This window comes from Jaculus jaculus, chromosome 6 (genome assembly GCF_020740685.1).
Source record: "Jaculus jaculus isolate mJacJac1 chromosome 6, mJacJac1.mat.Y.cur, whole genome shotgun sequence".
In the NCBI taxonomy this organism is placed as follows: Eukaryota; Metazoa; Chordata; class Mammalia; order Rodentia; family Dipodidae; genus Jaculus; species Jaculus jaculus.
This window is the reverse complement of record NC_059107.1, coordinates 155,631,576-155,641,208: the sequence shown is the minus strand read 5'-3', so window position 1 is coordinate 155,641,208 and position 9,633 is coordinate 155,631,576.

Below are 9,633 nucleotides of genomic sequence, written 5' to 3'. Positions count from 1 at the left end.
AGCAGCAAGCTCTGGGACCAGTAAGAGACTGTCGGCCTCTTGAGTGCTGCCGGGATTAGAAGTGTGAAATGCTATGCCAGCTGCCATGTCCTCTCATTCTACAACTGAAGAGGTTTTCCCACAGACAGGGTGCAGCAGTCCAGGAGCCCAGGGGTGGCCGTGGAATGGGTTCCTCCCATAAACACACTCAGGAGAACGGGTCCCTCTTTGAGGCACCTCTTGGAACTCCCAGCCCATCAGTATCTCACCAACCACTTCCTCCCCCTCCCCAAAAAAATATTTTTGGAATGGCACCAGAGCCAGATAGTTTTTTAAAAATTTTATTTTGTTACTTTTTTTCTTCAAAAAAATTTTTATTAACATCTTCCATGATTATAAAAATATTCCATGGTAGTACCCTCCCTCCCCACCCCACTTTCCCCTTTGAAACTCCATTCTCCATCATATGCCCTCCCCATCTCAATCAGTCTCTCTTTTATTTTGATGTCATCATCTTTTCCTCCTCTTATGATGGTCTTGTGTAGGTAGTATCAGGCACTGTGAGGTCATGGACATCCAGCCATTTTCTTTGGAGGAGCACGTTGTAAGGAGTCCTACCCTTCCTTTGGCTCTTACATTCTTTCCACCACCTCTTCTGCAATGGACCCTGAGCCTTGGAAGGTGTGATAGAGATATTGCAGTGCTGAGCACTCCTGTCACTTCTTCCCAGCACCATGATGCCTTCTGAGTCATCCCAAGGTCACTGATGTCTGAAAAGAGAAGGTTCTCTACCAAAAGTGAGAGTAGCATTAATATAAGGGTATGAACATTAAGAGAAGTGTTTACTGGGCAGTTTGATAAGCATAGTGTATACATTTAACCAGACAGCAGCAGACATTACACCTCTAGGGCTCATGACTACCCCTGTTTTGTTTTCAATATCAGGGATGTATTCCCTCCCATGGAGTGGGCCTCCACTTCAATTAGAAGGCAGTTGGTTTCCACCATGACAGATGAGCCACTATTGCACCCATTGGCTCATTTGGCCTGGCTGGCAAAATTTAAGACTTGTAGTGTCTACTGTTGAGTATCTAGGACCAAATAGTTTTATGAGGAAGTAATTTTTATAGATTTTAAGACGGCATTCTTGGGCTGCAGAGATGGCTTAGTGGTTAAGGCATATGCCTGAAAAGCCAAAGGACCCAGGTTTGATTCCCCAGGACTCACGTAAGCCAGATGCACAAGAGGCACATGTGTCTGGAGCTCATTTGCAATGGCTACAGGTCCTGGCATGTCCATTCTCTCTCTGTCTGTCTCCTCTCTCTCTCTCTCTCTCTCTCTCTCTCTCTCTCTCTCTCTCTCTCTCCCTCCCTCCCTCCCTCCCTCCCTCCCTCTCTCTCTCTCTCTCTCTCCTTTCAAATAAATAAATAAATGTTTTTAAAAAGGGCATTCTGAGGCCAAGTTTGGTGGCACACACCTTTAATTCCAGCACTTGGGAGGCAGAGGTAGGAGGATCACTATGAGCTTGAGGCCAGCCTGAGACTACAGAGTGAATTCCAGGTCAGCCTGGGCTAGAGTGAGACCCTACTTTGAAGAAAGAAAAAAAGAAAGAAAGAAAAGAAAACAACAACCATAAAACAGAAAAAGAAAGAAGAAAAGGAAAGAAGCATTCTTGTGATGTAACCTGTTGCTAATGACAAAATCTGCATAGCAATCCCTGACGTCTCAGAAAGATGTCCCATCTCATGTCCTGGGCGTCCTGGGCACGGCACAGGGCACAGGCAGGGTGGCTTCTCAGTGGAGTGCGCTGATAGTTAATGTGGTACATCCCTTGCCCTTGGAACTCCCATTCTGGTGGCTTCCTTTCCTCTTAACATTCCCATGGCATCCCAGAATCATAGAAGGGGTTGCCCCCACAAGGGAACAGAAAATTACCCAATGAGAAAGTGACTCTTCATCTTTCTTTACATCTTTTACTTATTTCTTTTTTCAAGGTAAGGTCTCACTCTAGCCCAGGCTGACCTGAAATTCACTATGTAGTCCCAGGGTGGCCTTGAACTCATGGCGATCCTCCTACCTCTGCCTCCCGAGTGCTGGGATACCATGCCTGTCCCCCAACTAGTTTTTTTTTTTTAATAATATTTTATTTATTTGCAAGAAGAGAGGGAGACAGAATGGGCATGGCAGGGCCTTGCCACTGCAAGTGAACTTTGGATGCATGTGCTGCTTTGTGCACCAGGCTTTACGTGGGCCCTGGGCAATCAAAGTGAGGCTGACAAGCTTTGCAAGCAAGCACCTTTAACAGCTGAGCCATCTCAGCCCAAATTCATTTTTATCATTATTATTATTATTTTGAGTTTTCGAGGTAGGGTTTCACCCTTGCCTCAGTTGACTTAGAACTCACTCTGTAGTTGCAGGCTGGCCTCGAACTCATGGTGATCCTCCTACCTCTGCCTTCTGAGAGCTAGAGTTAAAGGCATGCGCCACCATGCCCAGCTCCAGTTTTATTCTTACTGCCATTATTTTACAGCACTTAATTGACATATGTTTAGTATGAACGGAAGTTGCACTTAGTTGTAAATAGAGATACAGGCCGCCCTGGGAACCAGAGACCTTGAGAGGGTATGTGATGGCTTCAGCCATCATACCGACACCCGGGGGCTGCGGTGTGGCTCAGTCTTAGCTAGCTCCTAGCACTTGCAAGGCCTGTGTTCCATCCCTAACACCACAGACAAACCAACAAACCGCCAAGGCCGGCATCTCACTCTTGCTCTCCGAACACGGGAGCCAAACAGCTTCGGCTAGTGAGAACTCCTGGTACGTATACATTCTGGGACTTTGTGCCCCACATTCGTACCAAGAAAAATTCATAATCAGATGAACCGGTTGCTCAAGCCATGAGGAAGCCACAAGTCTATGGCCCAATTAAACAGACAGGAATAGTGAAGGACGTCCCAGGGTACCTTATGGATGCCAAATGTGGTTTAGAGAGGCCCATTAACTCCTCCTAGGAAACCTGAACTGGGCTCAACCCAGCTGTTCCCCCCCCCTTTTGGGGGGATTTCAACGTAGGGTTTCACTGTAGCCCAGGCTGACCAGGAATTCACTATGTAGTCTCAGGTGATCCTCCTACCTCTGCCTCCCAACTGCTGGGATTAAAGGTGTGCGCCACCACACACAACTCTCTCACTTTAAAAAAAAAAAAAAAAATTTTATTTTTATTTATTTACTTGAGAGAGAGAGAGCGGGTGGGGGAGAGAATGGGTGCACCAGGGCCTCCAGCCTCTGCAGACGAACTCCAGATGCGTGCACCACCTTGTGCACCTGGCTTACATGGGTCCTGGGGAATTGAACCTGGGTCCTTTGGTTTTGCAGGCAGGTGCTTTTACCACTAAGCCATCTGTCCAGCCTGCTTTCCCGTTTATTGTTAACCACAGTTCCTCTTTCCTCCCCCCACAGCAGGGGCAGCCCACACATCAGCCAACTATGGTGACAAGGCCACCCCGATGCAAATTCAGCTGCCTGGCGCATTCAGAACAGCTACTCCTAGAAGTCTCTCCTAGTCACCTTCCCTCAGCGGGACATCCTGAGAGCCTGTGCTTCCCCTGCTGGTGGCTTAGCTAGCAGTGGTGGCTTCTGGGAACAGGCGCACCTGGGACTTTCTGTGGCCTGGAGGCACCCAGCAAGTGACACCCGGGGCGTGCGCGCTCTGCCATGCGTGGGTGTGGCATGGGAGGTGCTTCAGGTCCCGTCTGTGCTGACAGCCTGCATGCGATGGTGCTCACAGCAAAAGCCATCTCTAGCAGTCTGGAGTAGGGGGAGGTAGAGGAGAGACACGGGAACGAGGGGGCGGAGACTTGAAGCATCGTGTCCCACTTAGACGCTGAATAGTGATCGCAGGAAAAACAGGGGCAATGACAGGAGTGGGTGGAGTGGAGAAGGGACAGAAAACCTTCAGATCCCACAAACTTCATGCATGCGTGCGTGTGCATGCATGAGTGCGTGTGATATACTGCATGTGCACATATGTGCATATTTATGAGGCCTGTGGTGGCTTGAATCCGATGCCCCTCATAAACTCGTGTTCTGAATGTTTGGTCACCAGCTGACGGCAGTTTGAGAGGTGGAGCCTTGCTGGAGGAGGTGTGTTGTGTGGGGGGGCCCTTAGGGGTGTTATGCCAGCTCCCCCTTGCTAGAGTTTGGCTCCCTCTCCTGCTGCTGTTGTCCACCTGCTGTGGCAGAGGTGACGTCCAGCCTCTGCTCATGCCATGCTGTCCCCTGCCGACATGGAGCTTCCCCTCGAGACTATAAGCCACAATAAGCCCTTTCCTCTTCCCAGCAGCTGCATTTGGTTGGGTGCTTTGTCCCAACAAGAGGAAGGCGACTACAAGGCCAGAGGTTAGTACCAATATTTGTTTTTTGTTTTGTTTAGTTTTGTTTTTCAAGAGAAGGTCTCACTCTGGCCCAAGCTGACTATATAGTCTCAGGGTGGCCTTGAACTCATGGCAATCCACCTGCCTCTGCCTCCCAAGTACTGGGATTAAAGGTGTATGCCACCACACCCGGCTCTCCACCTTATTTTTGTTGGTGGTGGTTTTTCTTTTTCTTTTCTTTTTTCTTTTTTCTTTTCTTTTCTTTTCTTTTTTTTTTTTTTGGTTGTTGTTGTTTGTTTTTTCAAGGTAGGGTTTCACTCTAGTCCAGGCTGACCTGGAATTCACTATGTAGTCTCAGGGTGATCTCGAACTCATGGTGATTCTTCTACCTCTGCCTCCCGAGTGCTGGGACTAAAGGTGTGTGCCACCACACATGGCTCCACCTTATTTTTTAATATTTTATTTACTTATTTATTTGACAGAGAAAGAGGGAAAGAGAGAGAGAGAGAATGGGGCACCAGGGCTTCCAGTCACTGCAAATGAACTCCAGAGGTGTGCACCCCCTTGTGCATCTGGCTAACGTGGGTCCTGGGGAATTGAACCTGGGTCCTTTGGCTTTGCAGGCAAAGGCCTTAACCGCTAAGCCATCTCTCCAGCCCCACCTTATTTTTTTTTAATTTTTGTGTTTATTTTTATTTATTTATTTGAGAGTGACAGACAGAGAAAGAGGCAGAGAGAGAGAGAGAGAGAGAATGGGTGCACCAGGGCCTCCAGCCACTGTAAACGAACTCCAGATGTGTGCGCCCCTTTGTGCATCTGATTAACATGAGTCCTGGGGAATTAAGCCTCAAACCAGAGTCCTTAGGCTTCACAGGCAAGCGCTTAAACACTAAGCCATCTCTTCAGCCCCCGCCTCCCAACCACCCCCATATTTTTTGGAGACAGGGCCTCTCACTGAATTTGGAGTTCATTCACTGAGCTAGACAAGTTAACCAGACAGCCCCAGGGATCCTCCTGTCTCTGCCTTCCCAAGCACTGTGATTACAGGTCCACACCACTGGGCCTGGCTGCTACATGGGTGCTAGGGACCCAAACTCAGGTCCTTACACTTGCGCCACAAGTACTTTATCTAGACAGCCATCTCCCGAGTCCCTTTGATCCCTCATGCTTCCTGGAAATCCCTGAAGACAAGAGCTGCCTGACACGGCCTGACCCCAGCTCTTACTCCCATGCCCTTCAATGGACCCCCTCAGTGCTTTCTTTGGGCAGGTGCCTGTCAGCGAGTCATCTGGGAGGAAAATGATGTGGTACACGGGGCCACGATTGCGACCTATAACTGACAGTCTCCCTCTTCAGCCATCTTAAAGCAGGTCCTTGCTAGGCCATGGGGCTGCTCGGGAGAAGCCTGCTCCTGGAGCATCTCCAGCTACCAGCCAATGATCATGGGCTCGCGGCTGATGAGTCATGCTGGGCTCAAATGCAGGTCACGTGGAATGGCTGAGACCCTCGGGAGGGTGCAGAGCCTGCGGGCTAAAGGAGCCGCGGTTTTAGTTCAGGGTAAGGGACGGAGAAAATGCCGTCCTACCTCCATGCCGACCTGCACACCCCACACACGTGCCTCAAAATGTACAGTCTGAATCACCCCAGACTCAAAAGCAGCCCCACACAGACATCTTCTCTCTCTCTCTCTCTCTCTCTCCCTCTTTCTCTCTCTCACACACACACACAGAGAGAAAGAGAACCCCTTACCAATGTTTCTGCACAGGCACAAGATAGACCGCACCTGTTTGGGGCGTATGTATGGTGTGGACAGATCAGCATGGAGATACGATGACACCGTCTCCATCCCTTATTCTCTCTTCCTTCCTGCTCCAGACTCTTTTACTCTGCCCTTCCTTGGCTTATTCTTCTCCACATTAGTCATGTTTCCCAACCCCAAGCCATCCCTAAGACTCTTCTGGGAATCCCAAGGCCTGATTTCCCCTGGATGATGAATTCTCTGCTCACAGAACCCTGATCCTCCAGAGACCAGCTCCTCCCCTGAATGGGACCCCAGACTCTTGTCACACACATACCATACCAGGAATGCTCCCAGGTTACCTGATGAATTGGCACCTTCCTGTGTTCCAGCATCTTCCCTGGACTATGATATCCCTGCATGCCCTGGGGCGGTCAGCCTTGGCCATGGCTTCTAGAAATTGGAGTCTGGTGCTGGAAAAATATATTAGCTATTAAGAGACTTTCCTGTGAAGTCTAAGGACCTGAGTTCAATTCCCCAATACCATGTAAGTCAGATGCACAAGGTGGTACATACATCTGGAGTTCACTTGCAATAGCTAGAGTCATTGGCATGCCCATTCTCTCTTTTTCTCTCAAATAAATAAATAAAAATTTTTTAAAAGGTTGAAGTCTGTATGGAAAGCCTTGGTGCACTCAGGAGTTCATTCACAACATGTACCACCTGATCATCACAGACACAACCCCAGACTGGGTTCTGACCCACATCACAGCTGAGCCCTGGCCTGAGCCAGCCACAGACAGAGATTGTCCTTCACAGCTGGATGACAGCCCGAGGCCTTGACCCCAGCCTGAGGCTGAGGCCTGACCCTGACCCCAGCCCGCAGCCTAACCTTACACCCAAAGTGAACACTTATCAGCCTTAATCTTGGTGACAGACTGGACCCTAATCCTGACCCTAGAATCAACATGTAACTTGGTTGTAGGCTGAGCCTTAATTCAAAATGAACCCTCAAATCTGTTTCTGACACTTTTATAAACTGAGCCTTGTTCCAAAGCCTAGATCAGCTTGACCCTGACGCCGGACTGGATCCTTAACCTGGCCCAAGCTTGAGCCTGGATCTAGATTGAAACCTTACTCTTTCCCAGAATGATCTTTCACTCCAAATGCAGGCTAAATCCTGATCCTAGACTAAGTCCTGATAGCCTAGACCTTGAACCCTTACTCTGGCCCCTGAGCCATGATTCTAACCTCCGACTGAGCCCCCTAGTCCTGATCCTCGATTGGCCACAGCCTGAGCCCAGAACCCTCACCCTAGCTATAGCGACTCCACCTTCTGACCCTAAGCAGGTCTTCAGAAAACTTGGCCCCTGTTCTGTGAAGGGGGTCCCCACTCCATTCCCAGAACAGCAGGCTTCTAGCTGACAGCCTAGAAAGATCCACACAGCCGGGTGTGGTAGTGCACGCCTTTAATCCCAGCACTCGGGAGGCAGAGGTAGGAGGATCACCGTGAGTTTGAGGCCACCCTGAGACTACATAGTGAATTCCAGGTCAGCCTGGGCCAGAGTGACACCCTACCTCAAAAAAACACAAAATAAAAAGAAAGATCCACACAACTTTTCTACAGTTCCACGTGTGGCCTTGTTGTGTGGCAGGCGGGCAGACGACCATTCCCCCACTTTATAAGCACGATGCTCAGGGAGGCTTAACTTGCCCTGCGTACGCAACAGGACCCTAAGGGCAGAGCAATGGGGAAACAGATTTCAGCGAGAACTTCCCTCCCAAAGGCCTGGGCTAGGTAAGGACAGAGCCGGCCGGGTGAGCAGCGGTGAGCTCCGTGGCACTGGAGGTATGCCAGCAGAGGCGGGTGACTTCTTGGCTGGTTGTAGAGAGAGAGCCTCAGGAAGTGGCAGGGAGAGGCCCGAAACCTCAGAGGCCCCTCCATCTCTGAGATGCCCTTCAGGAGGCCTAGGTTTCCCCACACACCTGGATAAGCCAGGCTGCCGGGTCTGAAGGGGTCCTGGAGCCGGGCACCAGAGAAAGGAGAGCCAGGTACAGGAGACACCTGGGAGCCCATGGCCGAGTCAGATGGGACCAGGACTCCACCCTCCCCCTTGCTCCGGCTCCTCTCCTCCCCTTCCCCCAACATCTATCTCGGGCACAGGTGCGCCAGCAGGGCTCTCCTGAGCCAAGCTGGCATCGGGTACTGCCACTCCGGTGTGTGTGGGGGGGGGGCAGTTTGTGTTCCCTTCTCTGCCCCAGGTTCAAAAACTACAAACCCACCCCTCAGGGGAGGATGTCTCTCAATCTCCAAACTGCCAGCCTTTCACCCCTAGTACCAAGACCTGAGATTCAAAGCCAGCTGTCTGGGCAGGGGTGGGGGTGGGGGGGCGCCCACAACAGAATGCCGACCCTGGCCCTGGCACCAGCCCCACTCCAGCTGCCTCAGGAGAGCCGGAGGATGGTGGGGGAACCTGGTGCCAGGCAGCAGAGTCTGGGGTGGGGAACTGGCTGCCTCCCCCCACCACCACCACACACACACCCTCGCACCACCACCCCCCCCCCCAGGCAACCCAGCCTGGCTCCCCACAGCAGGGCTGCCCAGCTGCCTGCACATCCGCCCAGGCCCAGACTTCGGTCCCCACCAAGGGTCCTCGCTGGACTTTCTTTAGCTGCGCTTCTCTTCTTCCCTCCCCGACTTGCTCGATCGCGCTCTCTCTCTCTCTCTCTCCCTTGCTCTCTCTCTCTCTCTCTCTCTCTCTCCCAACATGTCATTACAGTAGAAACAAAAAGCGCGGGGACAATGCGGGCATTGACGGCGCCCCCTGCCGCCCCTCCCCCCGCGGTGCGTGCCAGCGCTCTTTCCACCCGCCCAGGGCTGGAGCCGCTGCCAAAAGAGCCTGCTCATAAACAAGAGGAACCAGATAAACCAGGAACACAATAGAGGGATTTGTTGCCCTCAGAATGGTGGGAACAATGTCAACGTCGCGCGCAGCTGCTTCTGAGACCCCCCCCCAAACCACCAAGTTCTGCCAAGCAGCGCCCCCTCCTCCTCCTCACCCTCGCCCCCAGCCCCTCTGATTTATGAAAGGTCAGAGGGCATCATGGCTACAGGGCCCCTTCCTCGAATCCCTCGTTAACCCTTGGGGACACAATGGTCCCTTCTCTGCGAGGTGGCGCCTGGGGGTGGGGGTGTCATGTTCAGCTCTTCCTGCAGCATCCTGAGGCCGGCTGGTGGAGGTGGCAAGGAACAGAGAGTGGGGCTCCACGGACGCCTTGGGGCCAGGCTTCAGCCTTTCCCCGAGTGACAGTCTCACTGGAGGAGGTCTCCCCAGTGGCCACCCCCACCCCCCGCAAGCGCATGGCCGGAACCCACGCTGAGTTGACAAGATGGTGCCCCACGCTGCTTGTCCCTGCTGTGCGTTTGACGGCAACAGTGGTCAGCTGATGTCCAGTGGGTGTGTTCAATCTCTTGCTTTATCAGGACTTGCTAGAAGGACTAAGATAGAGCCTCTAATCTGGAGAGGGGGGTACACAGGTGAC